At 36.3% G+C, this 26,110-nt stretch overlaps 1 protein-coding gene across 7 annotated transcripts in view; it reads left to right on the plus strand.

The window, feature by feature from the left end:
* The window catches only part of CAB39L (calcium binding protein 39 like), a 121,468-nt gene that overhangs the window by 8,638 nt on the left and 86,720 nt on the right, over window positions 1–26,110 (plus strand). The window contains exons 2-4 of one of the 7 annotated variants that reach the window (XM_044249703.1): window positions 2,996–3,152; window positions 3,768–3,843; window positions 18,555–18,590. The exons of 1 other annotated variant lie outside the window; for it this stretch is intronic. The gene's annotated coding sequence lies outside the window, so the exon portion shown is untranslated. Of the gene's footprint in view, window positions 1–2,995; window positions 3,153–3,767; window positions 3,844–18,554; window positions 18,591–26,110 lie in introns of those variants that run through there. 5 more of the 7 variants (XM_044249706.1, XM_044249701.1, XM_044249705.1 and 2 more) reach the window with 5 other exon arrangements.

Genomic DNA, 26,110 nt, shown 5'->3' on the forward strand with positions numbered 1-26,110 from the left:
CTAAGATGTTTGAGACATATTAGGTAGAAGGCACTTGAAATTGCATGGGACCAAACACCAGTCTGAGAAGGGGTATTGCTTTTGAGATAAAAGAGGATGACTTTTTGAAGGGACACCATTTACCTGGAGGCTTGGTGGTAAGAGGAAGAAAAGATGGTAGAAATCAGTGATCTTGCTGAAAAAGAATAAAAGATACACCAACCACTCTCACCCAAAAAGAAATCATTGATTTAAAAAACTGCATTGTATTAAACCAATAGAAGGAGCTGTTGAACAAAAAAATCCAGTAATTTCTCCAACTCTCTCACTCCTGTCTATATGCTATTGTTATCTGGTTTAGGAAAATTAAAACACTTTAAAATGAGTAAATTCTGGTACACAACATTCATTCATAAAATTAATATAAGTAGGGGCCCTGAGTGGCTCAGTCAGTTTAGGGTCTGCCTTCAGCTCAGGTTGTGATTTCCTGGTCCTGGGATCAAGCCCCGTGTCCTCCTGATCAGCAGGGAATCAGCTTCTTTCTTTCTCTCTCTCTCTCCCTCTCCCTCTGCCCTTCCCCATTGCTTGTTCTATCTCACAGATGAACAAACAGAATCTTAAAAAAAATTACTGTAAGTAGAAAACATAAAATAAGAATTAAAATTAAACTACAGAGCTAAAGAAAACCACAGCATAATACTCCTACCTGAATTAAATATCCTTGAACAAGCATTTGCAGAAATAAGGTCTCAAATACAAATTCAGAACTCCAAAATAAATGGACAACAAAAGGAAGATACGAAAAGTAGATTTACTGAACTCAGGAAGTAAAATGAGAAAAAAATCGTCTTTCAAAGTGAAGCTAACATCCAAGATACCTAAGGGAGAATAGATTTACTAAATGTAAGAGATATTGAGGAAAGACTTAAAGATGGCCAAGAGAATGGAAATTAAAGAAAGGTAAAAAGAGAAAAATTCAATGATAAAGACAGTATGTAAAAGAGTTCCTAAGAAGAGAAAAACAGTAGCAGAGCTAATATTTAAACTTCAATCTATGAAAACATTCTGGAAGTAACAGAAGACTCAAATCTACACTTCGGAAAGTCTCTTTGTGTAATGTAAAAACTATTCTAGGATGGTCCAATCCAAGTCATATCTTAGTAAAAATATTGGACATTGAAGGTAATGAAAAATTCCTTTGGGCTTCCAGGCAGAAGACATTAGGAATAAATTTCTCAACAGCAACATACAAAACAGAACAACCATGGAAAAGCATATTTAAAGTCTTTGAAACTGTAAGTCAAGGATTTTAGCGCTATGACTCCATCCCAGAAAAAAAAATTAAAACCATGATAAATTCCAATATACTAAAAAAATTTACATAATGAAAAGTGCTATGAGCAAAGCAAAAAGACAAATGACAAGGTAGGAAGAAATATTTGAACTTCTATCACACCTCCTTAATGAAACTACCCTAGAAGTCAAAGCAAATGCCCAGCAACCCAGCAGAAAATGGGCCAATGATATGAAAGTTCACAGAAAAAGAAATGCAGATGATAGACATATGAAAGATGTTTAACTTAAGTCATACAAAGAGAAATACAAATTAAAGCCATACTAAAAATTACAGCTGCACTCAAGCCTTTCTCACCAAAATCCAAAATTACATAATACTGCTCTGTGGACTATGGGGGAAAGAGGCATCTTGATGAATTGCTGGTAGGGATATAAAAGCCCAAAGCTTGAGACAGAATTTGGTAGTATCCAAAAATATTAGATATGCATTAACGTTTTGAACCAGGCACCTGACTTCTAGGAGGCTGTTCTAAAGACACATTGACATAAAATAAAAACTGGCATTTCTGAAAAGTTACTCATAGCAGCAATGCTTACATTAGCACAAGACTGACAATGACCTAAATGCTCATTAATAGGGGACTAGGCAACTAAACTACATCCAGCAATGGAATAATCTCCATTCCTCTTCCAAGTCACTCTTGCCCCCAGAAATCATTAAAGAAAATGTGGAAAATCTGCATGCACCAACAACACTGAATGATCTGCAGAATTATATTGTGAACTGGGAAAAAAACACCAAAGCATGGAATAATATATATAGTAATCTATAGGTAGAAGGAGGGAATGGGAAAGGTGCCAACAATGGAAGAGATTTTTCTTATAGTTTATTTATATAGTTTGATCTTTGAATCATGTATGTTTACATATTCAGAAGTTAGGGGCACCTGGGTGTCTCAGTGGGTTAAGCTTCTGCCTTTGGCTCACGTAATGATCTCATCCTGGGATCGATCCCTGCATCAGGCTCTCTGCTTAGCGGGGAGCCTTCTTCCCCCTCTCTCTCTGTCTGCCTCTCTGCCTACTTGTGATCTCTCTCTGTCAAATAAATAAATAAAATCTTTTTTTAAAAACTCCAAAAAATAAAAGTTAAATTTAAAAAGTAGAACAAAAAGAAAAACTAAAAAGGAATGGAAACAAGTTTACATAACTGTATAGCATTTTGGTGTCATAACTATACAAGAAAAGGAACACTTTTTTGTAATTCTAGAACCTAGATTTGGGACTGCATTTTCTTAGCAGGGTGTTCAACAGTATGATGTTATGTTGCTATTTTTAAAGTATTTTATGTATATTGTTGGGAAAAATAGATGTTGCAAAATGTCAGTAATTGTTGAACAAAACCACAGAGGTTCATCAAGGCTGTAAATTAGGAAAATGCAGTCTGGAAAGTTCTTTGACAGATTGAGCAAAGTGGAAGTGAAGTACAAAAATACACAGCACAGCTACCTAACAGTACCTGTTAAACGGCACTAAGTCAGGCACTAGGTATATCATTTGACTCTTGCAGATACTCATTGAGACTCTGATATTTTATTCTTAAGAGAGACAGAGAGGTTAAGTAATTTGCTTCAGATTAGACAGTTACTGAGTGGGAGGTTGAGATTTAAACCCAGATCTGTGTGATTCCAGAGCCTGTGCTTTTTCTACTACATTATTGCAGGATATACACCAAATATTGAGAAGAAAGAACATCAGGAGCTAAATGTTCTATTTAAAGCAGTAGTTGCTGCTCAGAAAATACACAACAGAAAATGCAGACCCTAAGTCAGTGTTTTATATTTTCTTCATGCAAGAGCAATGCACTGAAGGAGAGAAGTGTAAGTTTTATCTTATTTCTGATGGGAAAATGTAAACACACGTACACAAATATCCTTACATTGATGTTGGAGATACAAATTTTTGTAAAAGTTGCCATTGATGACTTAGTGAAAGGCACAAACTGAAAGTATGGCAAAGCAGAAAAGAAAAAAATCTGGTAGGCATGGGTTTTCATGATGCTGTGAAAAGCTAAAAAACACCTTTCAAAGCTTCCCTTTATGATACTTAAAAGCTCTTCTAAGCTTTGCACAGCCTTTTATAAAAATTGGCCTTTAAGATATGACTTTAAATATCTTATGTTTCCACCTGTGGAAGATGAGGGCTGATGGAGATTTTGGGGATGCTAGGGCTCCCCTAACCCAAGCCACTCCTTCACACTACTACTGGTTTCCCCAATGATAAAATGTTTTCATTCAGTTCAACACTACTTTCGAAAAGTTCTGGCACTTGAAGTAATTGGAGTAGAGGGATTTCCCTGTTTCAATTTCGCTTATTTATATATGATAATGATGGAAATTTAATTTGTAATTCTATGTACCTGATAACAGTAAGAAAATATATTGGATTTGTTATAAGAATTTAAAAATTAATTTTGAAGCTTTTCTTTTTGTCAGAAGCTGTGTTGATCAGTGACTTTGGTGAAGGCTAAGAAAGTTGAAACAAATTTGCAGATGATATACAACTTCTAAGGTAAGCTAATACAACAACTCAATCAATATAAATGTTCTTGGTAGACTCAGATTACACTAACACACTAAAATAAAATTATCAGGAATTATTATAATATCTTGATTTAAATTTCATAAAGCAATTGTAGAAATATTAAATAGACTTCTATTTCTGACAGTATGAAAGACAAGAGTTCTTGAATCCCTCCCTCCACCAAATACCTAAAACACTAGATTCAGTTTATTTATTTATTTATTTATTTGACAGAGAGATCACAAGTAGGAGAGAGGCAGGCAGAGAGAGAGGGGGAAGCTCCCTGCTGAGCAGAGAGCCTGTCGCAGGGCTTGATCCCAGGACCCTGAGATCATGACCTGAGCCGAAGGCAGAGGCTTAACCCACTGAGCCACCCAGGTGCCCTTAGAGTCAGTATTTTAAAAACCTAATTGATGAACCTATAAAAAAAAAAAAAGGAAAATTGCAGGGAGCTCTACTTGGCTTTCTGCTGGCATAGAAACTTGTGAACGGAAAGGGATGGGGACTGGGAAAATTCTTTGGGTTCTCCAAAGGGTAGGGAGCCTCATCAGAAATCATCTTGGAGAGGCAGACAGCTCTGGGTGGTGGTAAAATTTGTCTTACTGGGGTACATGGCTGGCTCAGTCAGAAGAGCATGTAACTCTTAATCTCAGGGTTGTGAGTTCAAGCTCTGCATTGGGTGTATAGATTGCTAAAAAAAAAAAAAGTAAGTAAGCTTAACAAAAATAAAGTAAAATCTTTCCTGCTAATTCCTAGTTACCAGCTCACATTCACTTAGATTCGAGGCCTTTATTTATACTATTTTCCTGATCCCTGAATACCAATTTTCACAGTCCCCCACAAATGGAGAATTTTAATTTAGAATGGACCTGGATCTCTAACACTTTTTGGTACTTGGCAGAAACGATTAAAAATCCCCCGTGGAGGGAGTTACCAACCCAGTTGGTAAAGGATCATCATTAAAATTATAACAAATAGACTCTTACTCATTTTTTTAAAATCACAGAACATAGTTTGTCTCCCTTTCTGATTTCCCTCTCTGATTTCTTCCTGTTTAGCAAAGGGAGGGGGTTGGGGGATGGAGTAATAGTGTGGTGGGTATTAAGGAGGGCACATGTAGTGATGAGCACTGGTGTTATTTGCAACTAATGAATCACTGAACACTATATCAGAAACTTATCATGCACTATATACTGGCTAATTGAACATACTGATTAAAAAAAATAAAAAAAAAACAATGAAAGTACAAAAAAAATTTGAAAATCACAGACTATACCAAGGGGGAAAAAATCAAAATGTTACGAGCAAACAGCAGAAACCATAAACAACTAAAACAGATCTACAGAGACTTCTGCTATCAGAAATATCCAATACATAAAATAAATACTTAATGTTTAATAAATAAAATATAAAGAGTAATAGAACTTAAAAGTGACAAAGCAAATTAAAATAAGAACTAATTAGAATATCAGAAATGAAATTGTAATACCAGAACTTAAAGATTAAGTTAAGCCAGCACATGAGGTACAGTTAAGAAGAGACTACATAGAGGGGGAGCCAAGATGGCAGAGAAGTAGCAGGCTGAGACTACATCAGGTAGCAGGAGATCAGCTAGATAGCTTATCTAAACATTGTAAACACCTACAAATCCAACGGGAGATCAAAGAGAAGAAGAACAGCAATTCTAGAAACAGAAAATCAACCATTTTCTGAAAGGTAGGACTGGTGGAGAAGTGAATCCAAAGCCACGGGAAGATAGATCGGGGGGGCGGGGGGAGGGCAGCTCCCGGCAAGCGGCGGAGCAATGGAGCACAAAATCAGGACTTTTAAAAGTCTGCTCCACTGAGGGACATCACTCCAGAGGCTAAACCGGGGTGAAGCCCACGTAGGGTCAGCATGGCCCCAGGACCCACAGGGTCACAGAAGGATCGGGGATGTCTGAGTGTCGCAGGGCTCAGCAGGTATTAGACCGGGGAAGCCAGCTACAGAGACAGCCGAGGAGTGAGCTCTCAGCTTGGGGTTTCCTTGAACTGGTCACAGGATGGGTGAGCTCGGAGCGCAGCCAGAGGCCGGGAGACGGGAGTGACTGGGCACTTTTCTCTGAGGGTGCACTGAGGAGTGGGGCCCTGAGCTCTCGGCTCCTCCAGGCCGGAGATTGGGACGCTGCCATTTTCATTCCCATCCTCCGGAACTCTACGGACAGTGTTCAGGGAACAAAAGCTCCCGAAAGTGAACCCAAGCAGATTGCTTAGCCTGGCCCCTGGTAAGGGCGGTGCAATTCCGCCTGGGGCAAAGACACTTGAGAATCACTACAACAGGCCCCTCCCGCAGAAGATCAACAAGAAATCCAGCCAAGACCAAGTTCACTTACCAAGGAGGGCAGCAGAATTCCAGAAGAGGAGAAAGCAAAGCATGGAACTCATGGCTTTCTCCCCATGATTCCTTAGTCTTGCTGTTAATTTAATTTTTTTTTAAATTTTTTTTTCTTCTAAATTTTTTTAACTTTTACCTTTTCCTTTTTTAACATTTTTAACTAGTATATATATATATATATATATATATATATATACATATTTCTCTTTTTTATATTTTTTCTTTATTTGTTTCCTTTTTTAAATTTTTTTTTTCCTGAACTTCTTTTTATCCCCCACCCCCCCCACGATTTGGGGTCTCTTCTGATTTTGTTGAAGCGCATTTTCCTCGGGTCTTTGCCACCCTTTTAGTATTTTATTTGTTCCTTCATATACTCTTATCTGGACAAAATGACAAGGTGGAAAAACTCACCACAAAAAAAAAGAACAAGAAGCACTACCAAAGGCTAGGGACCTAATCAATACAGACATTGGTAATATGTCAGATCTAGAGTTCAGAATGACAATTCTAAAGGTTCTAGCCAGGCTTGAAAAAGGCATGGAAGATATTAGAGAAACCCTCTTTGGAGAGATAAAAGCCCTTTCTGGAGAAATAAAAGAACTAAAATCTAACCAAGTTGAAATAAAAAAAGCTATTAATGAGTGCAATAAAAAATGGAGGCTCTTACTGCTAGGATAAATGAGGCAGAAGAAAGAATTAGTGGTATAGAATACCAAATGACAGAATAAAGAAGCTGAGCAAAAGAGGGACAAACAGCTACTGGACCACGAGGGGGGAATTCGAGAGATAAGTGACACCATAAGATGAAACAATATGAGAATAATTGGGATTCCAGAAGAAGAAGAAAGAAAGAGGGGAGCAGAAGGTATATTGGAGAGAATTATTGGAGAGAATTTCCCTAATATGGCAAAGGGAACAAGCATCAAAATCCAAGAGGTGCAGGGAACCCCCCCTCAAAATCAACAAGAATAGGTCCACACCCTGTCATCTACTGGTAAAATTTACAAGTCTTAGTGACAAAGAGAAAATCCTGAAAGCAGCCCGGGAAAAGAAATCTGTAACATACAATAGTAAAAATATTAGATTGGCAGCAGACTTATCCACAGAGACCTGGCAGACCAGAAAGAACTGGCATGATATATTCAGAACACTAAACGAGAAAAATATGCAGCCAAGAATACTATATCCAGCTAGGCTATCACTGAAAATGGAAGGAGAGATAAAAAGCTTCCAGGACAAACAAAAACAGAAAGAATTTGCAAACACCAAACCAGCTCTACAGGAAATATTGAAAGGGGTCCTCTAAGCAAAGAGAGAGCCTTAAAGTAGTAGATCAGAAAGGAACAGAGACAATATACAGTAACAGTCACCTTACAGGCAATACAATGGCACTAAATTCATATCTCTCAATAGTTACCCTGAATGTTAATGGGCTAAATGCCCCAATCAAAAGACACAGGTTATCAGAGTGGATAAAAAACTAAAACCCATCAATATGCTGCCTATAAGAAACTCATTTTAGACCCGAAGACACCTCCAGATTTAAAGTGAGGGGGTGGAAAACAATGTACCATGCTAATGGACATCAGAAGAAAGCTGGGGTGGCAGTCCTTAGATCAATTAGATTTTAAGCCAAAGACCATAAGAGATGAGGAAGGACACTATATCATACTCAAAGGGTCTGTCCAACAAGAAGATCTAACAATTTTAAACATCTATTCCCCTAACGTGGGAGCAGCCAACTATATAAACCAATTAATAACCAAATCAAAGAAACACAACAATAATACAATAATAGTAGGGGACTTTAACATTCCCCTCACTGAAATGGACACATCATCCAAGCAAAAGATCAACAAGGAAATAAAGGCCTTAAATCACACCCTGGAGCAGATGGACATCACAAATCTATTCAGAGCATTCCATCCCAAAGCAACAGAATACACGTTCTTCTCTAGTGCACATGGAACATTTTCCAGAATAGATCACATCCTGGGTCATAAATCAGGTCTCAACCAGTATCAAAAGATTGGGATCATTCCCTGCATATTTCCAGACCACAATGCTGTGAAGCTAGAACTCAATCACAAGAGGAAATTTGGAAAGAATCCAAATACATGGAGACTAAACAGCATCCTTCTAAAGAATGAATGGGTCAACCAGGAAATTAAAGAAGAATTGAAAAAATTCATGGAAACAAATGATAATGAATACACAACAGTTCAAAAACTGTGGAACACAGCAAAGACAGTCCTGAGAGGAAAATATATAGTGGTACAAGCCTTTCTCAAGAAACAAGAGAGGTCTCAAATACACAACCTAACCCTACACCTAAAGGAGCTGGAGAAAGAACAAGAAAGAAACCCTAAACCCAGCAGGAGAAGAGAAATCATAAAGATCAGAGCAGAAATCAAAGAAATAGAAACCAAAAAAACCAATAGAACAAATCAGAAAAACTAGGAGCTGGTTCTTTGAAAAAACTAGTAAGATTGATAAACCCCTGGCCAGACATATCAAAAAGAAAAGAGAAAGGACCCAAATAAATAAAATCATGAATGAAAGAGGAGAGTTCACAACTAACACAAAAGAAATACAAACAATTATAAGAACATGCTATGAGCAACTCTACACCAACAAATTTGACAATCTGGAAGAAATGGATGCATTCCTAGAAACATATAAACTACCACAACTGAACCAGGAAGAAATAGAAAGCCTGAACAGACCCATAACCAGTAAGGGGATTGAAACAGTCATTAAAAATCTCCAAACAAACAAAAGCCCTGGGCCAGACGGCTTCCCGGGGGAATTCTACCCAACATTTAAAGAAGAACTAGTTCCTATTCTCCTGAAACTGTTCCAAAAAATAGAAATGGAAGGAAAACTTCCAAACTCATTTTATGAGGCCAGCATCACCTTGATCCCAAAACCAGACAAGGATCCCATCAAAAAAGAGAATTACAGACCAATATCCTTGATGAACACAGATGCAAAAATTCTCACCAAAATACTAGCCAATAAGATTCAACAGTACATTACAAGGATTATTCACCACGACCAAGTGGGATTTATTCCAGGGCTGCAAGGTTGGTTCAACATCCGCAAATCAATCAGTGCGATACAACACATTAATAAAAGAAAGAACAAGAACCATATGATACTCTCAATAGATGCTGAAAAAGCATTTGACAAAGTACAGCATCCCTTCCTGATCAAAACTCTTCAAAGTGTAGGGATAGAGGGCACATACCTTAATATCATCAATGATATTGATGATTAACCCACTATGAAAAACCCATCTCTGAAAAACCCACTGCAAATATCATTCTCAATGGAGAAAAACTGAAAGCTTTTCCGCTAAGATCAGGAACACGGCAGGGATGTCCATTATCAACACTGCTATTCAACATAGTACTAGAAGTCCTAGCCTCAGCAATCAGACAACAAAAGGAAATTAAAGGCATCCAAATTGGCAAAGAAGAAGTCAAACTATCACTCTTTGCAGATGATAGATACTATATGTGGAAAACCCAAAAGACTCCACTCCAAAACGGCTAGAACTTATACAGGAATTTAGTATCAGGATATAAAATCAATGCACAGAAATCAGTTGCATTTCTCTACACCAACAACAAGACAGAAGAAAGAAATTAAGTAGTCAATCCCATTTATAATTGCACCCAAAACTATAAGATACCTAGGAATAAACCTAACCAAAGAGGCTAAGAATCTATACTCAGAAAACGATAAAGTACTCATGAAAGAAATTGAGGAAGGAACAAAGAAATGGAAAAATGTTCCATGCTCCTGGATTGGAAGAACAAATATTGTGAAAATGTCTATGCTACCTAAAGCAATATACACATTTAATGCAATCCCTATCAAAGTCCCATGCATTTTTTTCAAAGAAATGGAACAAATAATCCTAAAATTTACATGGAACAAGGATAGACCTCGAATAGCCAAAGGGATATTGAAAAAGAAAGCCAAAGTTGGTGACATCACAATTCCGGACTTCAAGCTCTATTACAAAGCTGTCCTCATCAAGACAGCATGGTACTCGCACAAAAACAGACACATAGATCAATGGAACAGAATAGAGAGCCCAGAAATAGACCCTCAGCTCTATGGTCAACTAATCTTTGACAAAGCAAGAAAGAATGTCCAATGGAAAAAAGACAGCCTCTTCAATAAATGGTGTTGGGAAAATTGGATGGCCACATGGCAGAAAAATGAAATTGGACCATTTCCATACACCACACTCAAAAGTAGACTCAAAATGGATGAAGGACCTCAATGTGAGAAAAGAATCCATCAAAATCCTTGAGGAGAACACAGGCAGCAACCTCTTCGACCTCAGCCGCAGCAACATCTTCCTAGGAACATTGACAAAGGCAAGGGAAGCAAGGGCAAAAATGAACTATTGGGATTTCATCAAGATCAAAAGCTTTTGCACAACAAAGGAAATAGTTAACAAAACCAAAAGACAACTGACAGGATGGAAGAAGATATTTGCAAACGACATATCAGATAAAGGGTTAGTGTCCAAAATCTATAAAGAACTTATCAAACTCAACACCCAAAGAACAAATAATCCAATGAAGAAATTGGCAGAGGGGGCACCTGGGTGGCTCAGTGGGTTAAGCCGCTGCCTTCAGCTCAGGTCATGATCTCAGGGTCCTGGGATCTAGTCCCACATCGGGCTCTCTGCTCAGCAGGGAGCCTGCTTCCTCCTCTCTCTCTGCCTGCCTCTCTGCCTACTTGTGATCTCTCTCTGTCAAATAAATAAATAAAATCTTTAAAAAAAAAAAGAAATTGGCAGAGGACATGAACAGACATTTCTGCAAAGAAGACATCCAGATGGCCAACAGACACATGAAAAAGTGCTCCACATCACTCGGCATCAGGGAAATACAAATCAAAACCACAATGAGATATCACCTCACACCAGTTAGAATGTTTAAAATTAACAAGTCAGGAAATGATAGTGGCGAGGATGAGGAGAAAGAGGAACCCTCCTACACTGTTGGTGGGAATGCAAGCTGGTGCAACCACTCTGGAAAACAGCATGGAGGTTCCTCAAAAAGTTGATAATAGAACTGCCCTATGACCCAGCAATTGCACTACTGGGTATTTACCCTAAAGATACAAACGTAGTGATCCGAAGGGGCATGTGACATTATAGCAGCAATGTCTACAGTAGCCAAACCATGGAAAGAACCTAGATGTCCATCAACAGATGAATCCATAAAATAGATGTGGTATATATATACACAATGGAATACTATGCAGCCATCAAAGAAATGAAATCTTGCCATTTGTGATGACGTGGATGGAACTAGAGGGTATCATGCTTAGTGAAATAAGCCAATCAGAGAAAGACAACTATCATATGATTTCCCTGATATGAGGAAGTGGAGATGCAGCATTAGGGTTAGGTGGGTAGGAGAAGAATAACTGAAACAAGATGGGATCGGGAGGGAGACAAAGCATAAGTGACTCTTAATCTCACAAAACAAACTGAGGGTTACTTGGGGGAGGGGTGTCGGGAGAAGGGGGGTGGGGTTATGGACATTGGGGAGGGTATGTGCTATGGTGAGTGCTGTGAAGTGTGTAAACCTGGCGATTCACAGATCTGTATCCCTGGGGATAAAAATACATTATGTGTTTATAAAAAAATAAAAATTAAAAAAAAAATAGAGGAGACTACATAGAAGACCATCCATAGAGAAAAATGTTATTGAAAATAAAAGACCGTGAGATGATCTAATCAAGAGTTCCAAAAAAAACAAAAAAAACAAAAACCCTAACATGAAATAGGGGGTGAGGCAATATTTGTAGTTGCCTTTAAAGTTTTGCCAGAATTGATAAAAGACACAGTTGTCAGATTTAAGGAACCCAGTGAATCCCAGTCAGGGTAAATAAAGAGAAATACATCTTATGGTTGTCCAGGTATAGAATGCCAAGCATAGAGAGACCAGTAGGTCACAACCTACACTTTAAAAAATACTGTTCTAAATGATGTATTTCAAGAAGGAAAATGGTCCAAAAAGGTAGGTGTGAAATAAAAGAAGAAATATAAAATAAAGAAAACATGAGTAAAGCTAAGCCAACATTGGTGGAAGAAAATAATAATAATAATATAGTCGTTTCCCCCCCACCTTTATTAAAAGATTTTTATTTTTAGTAGTCTCTGTACCCAGCATGGGGTTCAAACTCATAATACCATGATCAAGAGTTTCACACTCCACTGACTGAGCCAGCCAGGCACCCTTATAGTAGTGACCTCTTAATCTGTGGTTTCACTTAACCTTGTTCAGCCACAGTCTAAAAGCAGATGTTCCTCCTCCTGATGTATTATCAAAAGGTCATTAGTGGCATAATAACTATATCACAATACCTATATCATTCACCTCTCTGTCTGATCATGTAGGCATTTTATTATCTCACATCATTGCAAGAAGAGACATGAATATAGTCCAATAAGATATTTTGAGAGATAAAGACATCACATTCACATAACTTTTAATATAATATATTATTATAATTATTCTATTTCATTAGTTATTAATCTCTTACTGTTCTTAATATAGAAATTAAACTTTATCATAGGTAGGTATGTATGTATAGAAAAAACATAGTACATTGACCCCTGAACAGCATGGGTTTCAACTGCAGGTTTTGTACAGTACAGTAAATGTGTTTTCTCTAACTTACGATTTTCTTAGTAATATTTTTTCTAGCTCACTTTATACAGTATACAGAATAAAGTATATAACACATGTAATATATAATATATGTGTTAACCGACTCTTTATGTTATCAATAAGGCTTCCAGTCAGTAATAGGGAAGGGAAGATTTTGGCAAGTCAGAAGTCACACATGGATTTTCAAGTGCATTCTCCAAGCTCTGTGTTGTTCAAGGGTGTGTGTGTGTGTGTGTGTGTGTGTGTGTGTGTGTATGAGCTCTCTCTATATGTAATATATATGGTACATACATATAGGGCCCAGTACTATTTGTGTCTTTAGGCCTTTACTGGGGGTCTTGGAACATATCCCCCACAGGTAACCAGGCACTACTGTAATGTCTAATTTGTTGTTAACAAGCAAGGCAGAGCTACAATCTTGTACTGGCCCACTGTGCCATGTAAATCAGGGATTGATTGGAATTTCAGTATTCTAAGGTCCATGTGCTATGTGAACCAAAGGTAAAAACATTTCAAATGTAACCAATGGAAGAAGACAAATAAGAGTGGGTTTCTTTTCTAAGATTTTATTTTTAAGTAATCTCTACACCCAGCAAGGGGCTTGAATTTACAATTCCAAGATCAAGGGTCACATGCTCTACCAACAGAGCCAGCCAGGCACCCTTAGAATGTTTCTTTTTTAAACCAGAGAAGGAAAACAATGAAATGAGGGAAAAGAAAAAACAAAATGAACAGAAGACAAGAAGTAAGTACTCATTTTTTGTCTTCTTTTACTCAGCCTACCATTTTGAGATTCATCTATGTTGAATGAACCACAGTTTATTCCTTTTTATTGCTGAGTAATATGTCATTTTATGGATTTACCATAATTCACTTATTTATTCATTCACGTATGGATGGAAATGGCTGTTTCCAATTTTGAGCTGCTACAGATAAAAATAGCATGAATATTCATGTACAGGTCTTTATATGGACATATGCTGTCTTTTTTCTTGATAAATATGTAGGAGTGAAATAGTTGTATCATGTGGTGGGTGGGTGTTGTACATTTTAAGAAGCTGCCAGGTTTTTCCAAAATGGTTATCAACAGGAAGATGAATAACCAAGTTATGGTATATCCTTCTAGTGCAATACTACTCAGCTGTACTCTTGACCTCTTGACAAAGAGGAGGAATCTCAGAACAATTATAATACATAAAAGAAGTCAGACAAAAAAGAATATACAGTATTTGATCCCACTTGTTAAAAATTCTCAAAAATATAACTTATAGTGGCAGAACAAATATCAAATGTGGATGCACCGGGGGATTCTATGAAAATGGAGGGAATAGATGTGATCATCTAAATATTGAACAACAGGATTTATTAATTAGGATTAAACTATTTAATGACATCAGGCAAAGATCGCCTCAGGCAGCCATCTCTATACTAACCTTACTATATAGCAGAAATACCAGGTACGAGACAACTCTCCTAGAGTGAATCAGCCTTGCCAAATTTAACCTTTTCCTCTCAGCATATATTTGAGTGGCTAACCAGTGTCTCCTCTAAATGATGCATTCATCTTTTATATATATATATTTTTAAAGATTGTATTTACTTATTTGACAGACAGAACACAAGTAGGCAGAGAGGCAGGCATAGGGAGAGGGAGAAACAGGTTCTCCGCTGAGCAGAGAGCCCGATGGAGGGCTCGATCCTAGAACCCTGGGATCATGACCTGAGCCGAAGGCAGCCGCCTAACCGACTGAGCCACCCAAGAGTCCTGCATTCATCATTAACAGTTTCAGTTAGGCTATAAGCAAGTAATGCAGCCCTAGAAGCCATTTTATCTCTTTAGGTAATGTTATACATATCTATTGGTTTTCTGTGGTTGATGTTATAGTTAAATTTATAGTATTCAGATTACTTACAGTATTTCACATTATTTGAGTTACCTTACTCTCTTCTCCCCCTTTCTCTTGGTACCATGAAAAATCCTATCTTTTCTTTTTTTTTTTTTTTAAATATTATTTATTTACTTGAGAGAGAGAACGAGAGTGAGCACAAGCAGATACAAGAGCAGAGGGAGAGGGAGAACCAGGCTCCATCCCAGGACCCTGACATCAAGACCTGAGCCGAAGGCAGATGCTTAATCAACTGGGCCACCCAGGCGTCCCTGTCCCTAAGTTGTTAAAAATGAATTTTCAGTGGGAAAAAAATACAACTTAAAAGAATTAAGTGAATGAATACTTACTGACTTAAAACTGTGGGTTATATCATTTTCTTAGACTTAATTGAAGTCCTGAGTTAAATTAATTCTCAGATATTTAAGAGTTTTAAAATAAAATCACATTTTACTTTGCCCGTTCTAGGTTTCTATCACTAGTATATAGAAATGTCATTGATTTGATTGGAATAGGTGCTTTATTTTGTTAATTTGCTAAGCAAATTGTATTTAAATCAAAGAGCTTATTAATTTCACTTATCTTCAAGCCACATGAGATCATTTACCTTAATTTGGTTAAGTGCTTGTCTAGTTAGAGAGCTAGACGTCCTCTCTTCAGGGTTTTTGAATATTTTTTTATCTCAGTTATTAGAACTAAATTCTGTGTTGTATATGTTTTTCATGTTTTCATATCACAGAAACCACATTAATGTAATGCTGATCATAACTTAGTTCTTCTCATGGGAGGTTGGGGTTGACTCAGCCATGAATCTATCATTTTCAAATAAATAACTTGGATCCAGAGAATTGAATGTGTATGTGAGCTATAGTTTAAAGGGCTGTGAGACAGAATGAAACTTATGTGTATAGACAGTTTAACCACATAAGTTATTCTGTTAGTCTTGATACAGAAAGTTTCAAAGGGAAGTTTGACAAGTTATCTTTAGGGGTTTGAATTCTTTAAAAAAAGCTTTTTTTTTTCTTTTTTTAAACTGACATATAACATAAGGTGTATAATGATTTGATGTTTCTATATTTTACAAAATCATCACCATAGTAAGTCTAGTTAACATCCATCACCACAGATAGTTAGAAAAATTTTTCCTTGTTGTGATGCCTTATAAGATTTATGTAAGATGTAAAAATTTTCTAAGATTTTTAACAACTTCCAAATATGCAATACAGAGTTAACTATAGTTGCCAGGCTGTATATTGTATCTTCATGAATTATTTTATAACTAGACGCTTGTAATTTTGAGTCTCCTCACCCATTTTGTGCTCCCCCCATCCTCTGACTCTGGCAACCACCAATCTGTTCTCTTATCTGTGAGCTTGGTTTTGTTTTGTTTTTTTAATTCCATGTATAAGTGAGATTGTATGGTATTTGTCTTTCTTTGCCTGACTTATGTCACTTAGCTTAATGCCCTCAAGTTCCACCCATGTTTTTTTATGAATAGTATCCCATTATGATATATAGATAGGTAAGTAGATATAGATATAGATCACATCTTCCTTATTCATTCTTCCATCGATGGGCACTTAGGTTGTTTCTCTATCTTGGCTATGTAAATAATGCCACAATAAACATGGGGTTGCATTTTTTTTTCAAATTCGTGTTTTCATTCCCTTTTATAAATACCCAGAAGTGGAACTGCTGTATCATATGGTAGTTCTATTTAAACTCTTTTAAAGAAATGTCTGTACTGTTTTGCATAGTGACTGCACTAATTTATATTCCTATTGACCGTGCATAAAGGTTTCCATTTCTCTACATTCTTGCCAACAGTTATTTCTTGTGTTTTTGATGATAGCCATTCTGAAAGATGTGAGGTGATAATCTTTTTGTGGTTTTGATTTGCATTTTCCTGATGATTAATGATGTGGAGTATCTTCAGATGTGTCTGTTGGCTATCTGTATGTCTTTTCTTTATTTTTAAGATTTAATTATTGAGAGAGAAAGAGTGAGTGAGCAGGGGAAAGAGCAGAGGGGGAGAGATAAGCAGATTCCATGCTGAGTGCAGAGTCTGAAACAGGGCTCAATCCCAAAATCATGACCCAAGCCGAAATCAAGAGTTGGATGCTTAACCAGCTGAGCCAACCAGGTTCCCCTGTATGTCTTCTTTTGAAAAATATCTATTCAGATCCTCTGTCCATTTTTAAAAAAATAGGCTCTACACCCAAAATGGAGCCCAAAATGGGCTTGAACTCACAGCTCCAGGATCAAGACCTGAGCTGAGATCAAGAGTCGGATGCTTAACTAACTGAACCACTCAGGGGTCCCTGTTCATTTTTGAATTGGATTGTTTGTTTTTTTGCTATTGAGTTGAATGAATTCTATATATATTTTGGATTTAACCCCTTGTCAGATATAAAAAGTTTTTAAAACTATAGCTAAGAGGGGCTTAGGATATTCAAAGAAAAAATAGAACTTTTAAAAAAAAGATGTTATCTATTTGAGAGAGAGAGAGTGAGACAGAGAGAGGGTACAAGTGGGGAAGGGGGAGAAACAGGCGCCCCGCTGAGCAGGGAGCCCAACTCGGGACTTGATCTCAGGACCCCGGATCATAACCTGAGCCGAAGGCAGACACTTAACCAACTGAGCCACCCAGGTGCCCCCAAAATAGAAATTTTTAATGGAGAAACATGTCTCTTTGAGAACACTGAATATTTAATAAAAGAATTAAGTGATGGCCCTAAATGACCTTTATTCTTGCCTTAACATACCAGCACTCTATTTTGCAATTAAAGTATATTTTGGACTTCTGAATTATGCTTTTGAAATAGAAAATCAGAAAGTGTTATGGGTTTAGTTGTAAGTATATCCATAATTATATTTTTTCATTTTTTTCCCTCATATCATTTTACCCTCTGCTAAGTAATTTAGAACTGGAGCTACAGATCACATTCTTGTGATACTGGAATTGCACTAAATTTATGACTTAATTTAACAGTAATTACTCCCATCTTTAATTTATACCATGCTGCCTTTCTAGGTATTCTGACTGTCAGAGGCTTAAGGTGGGAGAAAGTGAAGCAAGAAGCTATGGATTGTTGGCCAAAGGAATGATAGCAAGACACTGCAGTTTAGATCAAGAGAAATATTGAAAACTGAACTAGGAACTGATGTCCAGAAATAAGTAGGTGATGGAGTGTGGCACATGATCAGTAATGCCTCACCTTAAAGACATGGGAGGAAGAGAATGAATAGTTGGCCAGAAGAGTGATCTTTAAGGCCAAATCACCATATAATCTATACTAAGAAAATTATCAGAAATGGACACAAAGACTTGCTTAGTGACTTGCATGTCTTGTGTGGCATTATTAATGTGTGGCATTATTAATGATAGACAAAAGGAAGCAATCTAAATCACCTATCATAGTAGCTTTATGGGACGGTGTGCAGACTTCATAATGAGAGGCAGAATGAAGTAATGGGGAGATTTATTTTAACAGGACTGTTTTCTGGGTAGAATTGTGTCGTACAACATTCAGGAGAATTGATAATGTAGTTGAAACTACCTGGCATGGTACCTGGGACATAGAAAGCACTTGAAAAATGTTCGTTACTTTGGGATGTTGGGTAAGAACTCAAGAACTGGATTTATTATCAAGTGCATCTCAAGGGACTTAATCAAACTCCTGCTATTCTTCTCTAAACCTGTTTTCTTTTATTTCCTCCTCATTGTCAATAGCACCACCATCCATCCACCTGCGCGAGTCAGGAATCTGTGAGTCTCTTTTATTTTATTTTTTTATTTTTAAAGACTTTATTTATTTATTTGACAGACAGAGATCACAAGTAGACGGAGGGGCAGGCAGAGAGAAAGGGAGAAGCAGGCTCCCCGCTGAGCAGAGAGCCTGATCTCAAGGGACTTAAAAAAGAAAAAGACTTGGAGAATGGTGGCCCAGGCAGCCTCAGTCTTGGACTTACGGGATAGGGATACATAGCCCTTCAGGTAACTGAATGCCCTTTGTATTTTAGCGAGTTGGAGGGTAGGGGTGACAGAGGAAGTATGAGGAAAGAAGAAAGAGAATTGAGCTTTAAATTTTGCACATTACCTTGAGGATGCTGACATATCCAAATATCAACATAGAGCATGTATTTTGCAATTTAAGACAATTTGCAAAATCTTCTATTGGTTGTATAAACTGGTAATATTCATGACACCATGTGTATTTCATTATGTAACTATCAGTAAATACTGTTTATTGTTATTTTGGTTTATTTTTTAACTCTATATATTTATTTGGCATTTAATAATTTATGGCTTTTTTAATATTACCACCTGCTTATATCCAAAAAGTTACAAGGAACATTTTAAGATATTCTCTTCATTCCTGTAATTTATCAATAGAAAGAGTAATACTCGGAGAGGAAAAATTTGTGAAAAATGATTTTTTCCATGAAATATTCAAGGCTCTTTTTTCCCCTTAATTGAATCAAGGATCTTGCTATTTTATAGAAACACCATTTGCATCTAATTTACTAAGTAGCTAAGAAACAAAATAAATTTTTTTGAAAGAAAATAAATTTTAAGAAATAAGAGAAAATAGGTGTTGGGCCACACACTCTGAGCAAGTCTTGGCCCTTGGGGCTGGGCCAGGTCTTATAGCCCTAGGGCTTTTCTCTTCCTGCCCCCCACCACCCAGCAGACACTGGTGGTGGCACAGCAGCACTCCCAAACCTTTACCCACTTCTCAGTGTGAAATGGAACCTTTGAAACTCAGGTGTGGCATCAACAAAGTCAAATATGGCAGCACCGGTCAGGAATACCTGTATACTCTTCCTAACTCGACACAGGAGAAGACAGAGGAGATGTGTTCACAAGAACAGACCCAAGTGCTATGAAGAAAGAAAAGTATATCAGAAAAATGAGGAAAATGATTAGCATATCAGTTATTTTTCCTTTCCGTTACTGCAGAACCTGACTGACTTTCATTCATTCCCCAACTACAAAGAACTCTCACAAGCTTCTGATCTAGAATCCCAGAAGAGTCCAGATCATTAGATTTCTTCTAACGTTTGTGGCTAGAAATGCCAAATGATTTGCAGTGTACTAAGAGGGTGATGAGAGACAATGATAGTTAATTGGGCATGGAGCCAGTGCAGACTAAGATCAAGCAACTTTCTAAGGGGCAGCTATAACTAAGAGAATTATTAAGTGATAACTATTATAAATGGAAAATGAAAAAAAAGAAGTATTTGTTAGACAATATCACCATTCGGTCCAGCCAGTCACCCAGGAAAAACATTCAGCCTGCTAGATGTGTGATATCCCAGAATAAATTCCATGTACTTGCTGTCAAAACAAAAGAGAAAGAAAATATATCCAAAGTATGAAGAATTGTGAGGTTATCATTTTATAACAGTGCACAATAAGCAATGTTGAGCATATATGAACATAGAATTAATGAATAATAATGAAAATAAAAGAAGTCTAAATAAAGAACTTTGATTTGTGGGAAGGAAAGAATTCCCTTTTGTTGCCAGAGAAATTGTTATTAAAATAACTTTTGAAGCAATATGTATGCCAAAATTCTTGATAATTCTTGATTGTGGGAGTTAACCAAAAATGAATTAAAACTATTCATAAACTCATCTATTCAGAAAATATCTTGTGGTGCACATATCTTCACAAAATAATCTCCTCTAGTAAGGAGATGTTTTTAAATATAAAAGATCAAAATTACAGTAATTTTGAAATCACAATAAGCCAAATGTTATTTCAGTTATAATGCTATATAAAACCAAATAGCTGATATTAGTAGAAATGCCAGAGGATTTGAACTCTGGTGTTTCCACCAACAAGCTGGCATCCAAGGCAAGCTTTTTAACCTTTCAGTTTTAATTTTTTAAATCTAAATCTGCTGTACTAATAAATTTGTTTTCTATTTCTTATCTGTAAAGTGATGCTACTAAGATAATATTTCCTTCTTGTTCTTGTCAAGGCTTTTGTAAAGAACATATATATGAACATTTTTTGATATTATAAAATGCTGTATAGATAATGATGAATATTAATTTCAAGGATTTTGTTCAAATTTGTATGAACTTAAAAACAACTTTGCAAACATCTTTGAGGAAGCCATTTAATTTCTAAAATTTAGGAATATGTACTCAAAAAGCATAGTTGTGATCACTAATTTATATATCTCTACTATATTTTTTACTTAACTTTTGTGGCAGACTATTGATTATCTATGCAAAAGTCATACCAAACCTCCCACTTTCATGACTTCTTCTCATAATTGAGGCTGAAAAATGCCAAATATTCATTTTTTTTCTAGGCTCTTTTGCACTTAGGGGGAGCCATTTTAGCCTTTTCTGGCCAATGAGATATAGTTTATTGGAGGATTTCCTGAACAGTGTTTCCTGTATGTTTTCCTCTTAACCATGACTTTTCCTCCTTTTTTCCTGGCTCTCTTTCCCATTTCCTTTTCTTTCTTCTTTCTTCTTTCATTCCAGTCTTCATGTTTTTGCTAAAACATTTCCCCTTGCTGGAAATATCTTCCCCCTCCATCTCTCTTACTATCCAAATCCTAGTACTTTTTCAAAGTGCATCTAAATTCCCATTTCTTCCATTAACCCTTTACCTTTTCTGTCTTCACTAGGTAATATCTATATTCTAGGTTGTGATACTTGGTCCCTTGATTATTTACTCTTCCTTTTACATTTTGTTCAGTCTTTTTATTTTCAAAAAAGTATAATTATTTCGTACAGATAACTGTGTTGTGTTTTTTTTTCCCAAGAGTCATAAGCTTCTTGAAGTCAGGTCCTTTATCACAGAGTTCTTTTGAATTCTTTAGAGAGCTTGGTACTACAGTAGGCTTGTAAAAATACCAATAAAAATTGTTAAATGTAATAGTGGAGAATTAGGCTATAATGTGGAGTTAGTTTGAAAACTGGCTGCATGTCTAAATCTTCTGAATTATTAATATGACATTGTATTGAAAACAGTGACAACTTTTGTATATGTTTATCAGCTATGAAAAGCCAAGATCTTTCTTTAAAATGAGAAAAAGTTTATTACTATTAGATGATCATTTCAGGGACGCCTGGGTGGCTCAGTTGGTTAAGCAGCTGCCTTCGGCTCAGGTCATGATCCCAGCGTCCTGGGATCGAGTCCCACATCGGGCTCCTTGCTCGGCAGGGAGCCTGCTTCTCCCTCTACCTCTGCCTGCCTCTCTGTCTGCCTGTGCTCGCTCGCTCTCCCTCTCTCTCTGACAAATAAATAAATAAAATCTTTAAAAAAAAAAAAAAAGATGATCATTTCATAGCTTCTTTCAAAGGAGAACTAGCATCATGATTTTTAGATCCTAACTTATGCTTAAATTATCCCTGAATAAATTTTGAAAAGATTATAAAATAGGAAAGAAAAAAATGAAGCATCATCAACCTGTCTACAAACAGAGAAATGGTTAAATAAATTGTGGCACACCAATATTAAGGAACACCATGCAACTTATTTAAAAGAATGATCTTTCTGCTAAATCTGCCATGTAAGGAAACCAGGATCTACTGTTAAGAAACAAAAATAACTTATAAAGCAGAATATATGGTATGAAACCAGTTTTTAAAACCATGTTTGTATTTAAACAAATAAATCATGTCTGGAAAAAAATGAAAAAACAGAACAATCTGTCAACAGTAGTTAACTTTAGGAGGTGGAATTAGAGAAAAGGAAGGCAGGAGATTTTTTTAAGCAATAGAGAAGCATGTAAAATAGAATTTTTTTTTCTACAATTAGCATTTATTTTGAAATCAAAATGCAAAAAGATAGATTTTAAAGGAGTCAATAAATGCTTGTTTTGTAAAACAAGATGCAATTTTGTGTTTGCATTTAGTAAAGAAACTTTTCTTTGATTAGAAGTTATTAATATATTGTAATTAATAGTAATTAATAGATTGTAATTATTTTTCCTACTCCAGATCATGTCTTGTAAGTCTAAAGGGTTATGGTAATGGAATTGACCTATAATTACTGAACTAATTTTATAGATATTTTTCCATTCGATAAATTACCTGAATATGTTTTACTATAAATGCTACATGTTTGTTTGTCATAAATGGCCATGGTTGAATCTGAAAATTAAACATCTTGGCCAAAAGTACTTTTCATTATTAACATGCTTCATAAGCACGTAGAAGGAGATACTTTGAGACTAGTTTCCCTTGACATTTTATTTATTTTTACATTTTTTTATTTAAATTCAGTTAATTAACATAATGTATCATTAATATAATGTATTACTGGTTTCAGAGGTACAGGCCTGTGATTCATCAGTCTTATACCCAGTGCTTATTACATCACATGCCCCACTTAATGTCTATCACCCAGTTACCCCATCACTCCACCCAGTCCCCTGCAGCAACCCTGTTTGTTTCCTATGATTAGGAGTCTCTTGTGGTTTGTCTCCCTCTCTGGTTTCATCTTGTTTTATTTTATCCCCCCTTCCCCGTGATCCTCTGTATTGTTTCTTAAATTCCACATATGAGTGAGAGAGTGAGATCATATGATAATTGTCTTTCTCTGATTGACTTATTTCACTTAGCATAATACCCTCTAGTTCATCCACGTTATTGCAAATGGCTAGATTTTATTTATTTATTTGTTTATTTTGGATGGCTGCTCCCTTGACATTTTAAACCAAGTAATTTATAACTCAAGGCTTTCTGTCCCTTTACTCAGTCTACTTCTTTCCTTTTTCTTTCTGTGTTCTTTTTAAATGCTGTTTTTCTTCTTGGCTCCAGAGTACCAGCTCACAAATTGTACTTTTAAAGATTTATAACAGGTTTAGAATGTGACTTTCCACATAACATTTTCATTAATTCTGATTTCGATAATTTGTAGAAAAGTGAGAGTTTGTAAAAACTTGGAAAATTGGAAGAAGAGAGAATGTGCATTAGTGCTCAATAGGGTGGGGTTGTTCTTTTATTAAAAGATATATTGTGTTCTTAACTCATTCAAGCAAGAACTTTTCACAAAAGTATCAACTATGGAGAAAACAGAAATCAGATCCAGCAAATAAGGGCAGAGAAATATGAGAATTATTACCATCTAACAGTGGTTATAGCACTAAGCCCATTTTTGTTATGATGCTGGTTATATGTTGTATTTTAGGATTCCATTAATTCTTTCTTACCTTATCCTTTGTTACTCCTTAAATTGAGAAGTTGGAAGAAAATCATAACCTGCATTTCACTTAGTGTGGTTCTATTTTTTGGAAAGACATGGATTGTAACTAATAAACTTGGAATTTGGTATACATGAATTACAGCCTTTAGCTTTTACTCTTACTATATTTGTATGATTTTTTTTTTTTTTGGATAAGATCAGTTTTTACTCTGCTCAAAGGCACATTCTATTACTCTACCCTCATTCTCTTCAGATGACCTTGAGTCCTTCTTTTCTGAGAAAATTAAGGCAAATTTGTGCCCCCTAACATCATTCATCTTTACTTGGACAGTTTCTTTATTCAAACTTTATCTTTCCTTCTCATTTCAGAAAAACATGTAGCATTCTTCTAGGATGTTAAACTTTTGACTTAAATTCTTGATCCTTCCATTTTGAGTTCAAGAATCTCACCCCATCAATTATCCTCTTCTCATCTTGCATCTCCCTCCTATCTGTCCCACTCAATCTACTGAGAATTCAAAGTTTTAAAAAAAAAAAAAAAGACAAACAAAAACCCCTTTCTTTAGCCCTTCAAGTTCTCCTTTCATTCCTTATCAGATACCTGGAAACAGTATTATATGCTTGTGCCTCTAACACTTAACCTCTTACATTCCTGATTCTGTCTCTGACTGTTCTATGTCTTGGCACTACTAAGACTCCAACATTTCATCTAGTCTTCTACGCATGGTAGTTGAGCCATGCTACCTGATCAGAGCCAATACTACCAGTTTCCCAAGGATGACTGCCTTGGAGTGCTCTCCTTGCTTTATGCTTACTGTACTGTGGTATACTGGGTGGTCCCAACTTGGGTTTGGTCTCTCTATTGGCCTGTATCTTTAGTATTTTAGGGGAATATGAGTTCTTAAGAGATCCCTTTCCTTGTTTTGAGTGGTTTTCTGTAGATACTTTTTTCCCTCTAATACTTCTGCTTTCTAAGAATTGAAAGAGGGTCTTAGAAATTAGATGATAGATTTAGGCAGGATATTCATCACTACTCTGCAGTATTTGGTATTGTTGGACACTCCACATTTCTGATGTTCTCTTCTTTTGGTCATAGGGATAGTATATTTTTCTGGTTCTTTCCCTCTCTAACCACCAGCATTTCTTTAGTCCCTTTACTTGGCTACTTTTTCTCTCTCTCCCTCTAGCTGCTCCCTAAAGTTCTGTCCTTTGCTCTCTTTGGACCCTCCTGTACTTCCTTGGCAGAATGGGTGACCCCCAGATATATTGCTCTGGGTCTGTTTTCTCTCCCAAGTTCTAGATCTGTATGTTCAAGTGCCTACAGGCATCTATATCCAGATGTCTTGCTGGCACTTCAGACTTGCTACATATCAAGCAACTGGTTATTTTATAATTCTTTTTCCTCTTATTTCTTTTAAGATATTATCAGTCTACTCTTTCACATGGAAAACAAGGAAACTCGTTGCCATCTTAACTCTTTTCCTAATTACCGTTTACATTTATTCAGTTGCCAAACCTATTGTCTTTGATACTCGCATATTCTTCTTGTTCACCTGCTAAGTCACCTGCGCTGTCATCCTGGACTACTGGCAGTTGCCTTTAATTTCATCACTTACTGTTTCTCTACCCTTTTGATTCTTCTTATACACTGCCAAATTCATGTTTATGAAACATAAATGTTTATAAACATGTTTATGAGCCACATCGTGGCTCCCCTTTGTCCACAAATTAACAGTTAAATTTATTAGTCTACTATTAAAGGCTCTCCATAATTTGACTCCAACCTGTTTTTCCTTTGTTTTTTTTTTACTACTATCATTCACATAGCATTTTTATCTGATGAACTAAAGCGTTTGTTATTTACATCTTGCACTTCCTAATCCTCTGTTCCTATTTCCACATTACCAAATCATACCCATCATTCACAACTGAGTTCTATTGCCACTTTCTCTATGAAACATTCTCTGATTCTTCAAAATATATCTGTTGTTTGGTTCGACTGAATATTTTTGGTATTTCATTGGTCTTTTCCTCTGTGATTCATAACTTTTTGTCTTACACTATAGTTATTTTTGGTACATGTATTATATCCCCTATTAGAATATAAATTC

The sequence above is a fragment of the Neovison vison genome, chromosome 5 (genome assembly GCF_020171115.1).
Source record: "Neovison vison isolate M4711 chromosome 5, ASM_NN_V1, whole genome shotgun sequence".
Classification (NCBI taxonomy): Eukaryota; Metazoa; Chordata; class Mammalia; order Carnivora; family Mustelidae; genus Neogale; species Neogale vison.